Genomic DNA, 1,318 nt, shown 5'->3' with positions numbered 1-1,318 from the left:
TCATGTGTTTTTCTTTTTCTCGTTTCTTGAGATGTAAAATTAGGTTGTTTGAGGTACTTCTTTTCTTAATATATGCATTTATCGCTATAAACTTCCCCCTCAGAATGCTTTTGCAACATCTCTTGAGTTTTGGTGTGCTCTGTTTCCATTTTTATTTGTTTTGAGATTTTTTATTTCTCTTTTTATCTCTTCTTGACACACTAGATTGTTCAGGAGTCTGTTGTTTAGTTTCCACATGAGCGTAAATTTTTCAACTTTCCTCTTGTTGTTGATTCTAGTTATACCACTGTGGTCGGAAAAGATAGTTGGTATGATTTCAGTCTTTTTAAATTTTCTAAGACTTGGTTTGTGGCCTATTATATGATCTATCCTGGAGAATGTTCTACTGCTGATGGATAAAAAATCCTATAAGGCCCATTTAGTCTAATGTATGGTTCAATTCCAACATTCCTTGTTGATTTTCTGTCTGGTTAATCTATCCATTGCTGAAAGTGGGGTTTTGAAGTCCCATACCATTATTATATTGTCGTCTATTTCTCCCTTCAGATCTTGTCACTGTTGCTTAATACATTTAGGTACTCCAATGTTGGGTGCATATATATTTACAATTGTTGTATCTTCTTGATGAATTGACCCCTTAAAGTATGGAACAATTAATGAATTTGCATGTCATCCTTGTACAGGGGCCATGCTAATCTTCTCTTTATTTTTCCAAGTTTAGTATATATGTTGTTGAAGTGAGCACAACCCACAGTTTTGTGAACAGATAAAATTATTGTTTTAAGCCACTACATTTTCAGGTGGTTTTCAAACACAGTAGATAATTGATAAAGACTTAATCTGATTGATGAATCTAGGAAGAGAGGCTGAGAGTATACAATTCAATCCCTTCTTCAGTCTCCTTTTGGGAGGAAGCAGCTCTCTGAGAATCCATGTTCTTTTGTCATTCACACAGTAAATCTTCAGGATTTAAATGCACTGATATATATTTTTTCCAAGTGCTAAATAAAGGTCCAAGTCAATATTTGACTGAAATCAAGGCCAAAACCAAGTGAGAAAAAGAATAAGTCTGAAAAATAATTTAAATTTAGAATATTATCATCATTTCAGTAGTTAACCAATTAAAAGTTGGTTAGTGAAGTTAAATGTGTTTTAAATATTTTAGCAATGTATTTCTTTTTTCCCTTACAATCTTTGTTATGTCAAAATTGAAAGTAATTTGTCAAGATATTGAATTTTTCTCCTCATGAAATTTGAAGGTGGCAAAAAACATTTACAATTTATTCTCACAAGATGTGAAAAATTCTCAAAAAGGACT

At 32.1% G+C, this 1,318-nt stretch overlaps 1 non-coding gene across 1 annotated transcript; it reads right to left on the bottom strand.

Moving 5' to 3' along the window:
- Nucleotides 1-638: 638 nt before the first annotated feature.
- Nucleotides 639-745, bottom strand: LOC132236228 (U6 spliceosomal RNA). The gene has a single exon (XR_009453193.1). It is a non-coding gene; the product is annotated as a U6 spliceosomal RNA (small nuclear RNA).
- Between the last annotated feature and the right edge of the window lie 573 nt (nucleotides 746-1,318).

The sequence above is a fragment of the Myotis daubentonii genome, chromosome 5 (genome assembly GCF_963259705.1).
Source record: "Myotis daubentonii chromosome 5, mMyoDau2.1, whole genome shotgun sequence".
Taxonomy (NCBI): domain Eukaryota; kingdom Metazoa; phylum Chordata; class Mammalia; order Chiroptera; family Vespertilionidae; genus Myotis; species Myotis daubentonii.
The sequence above is the reverse complement of the archived record's forward strand: the minus strand, read 5'-3'. Positions and strand labels throughout refer to the sequence as shown.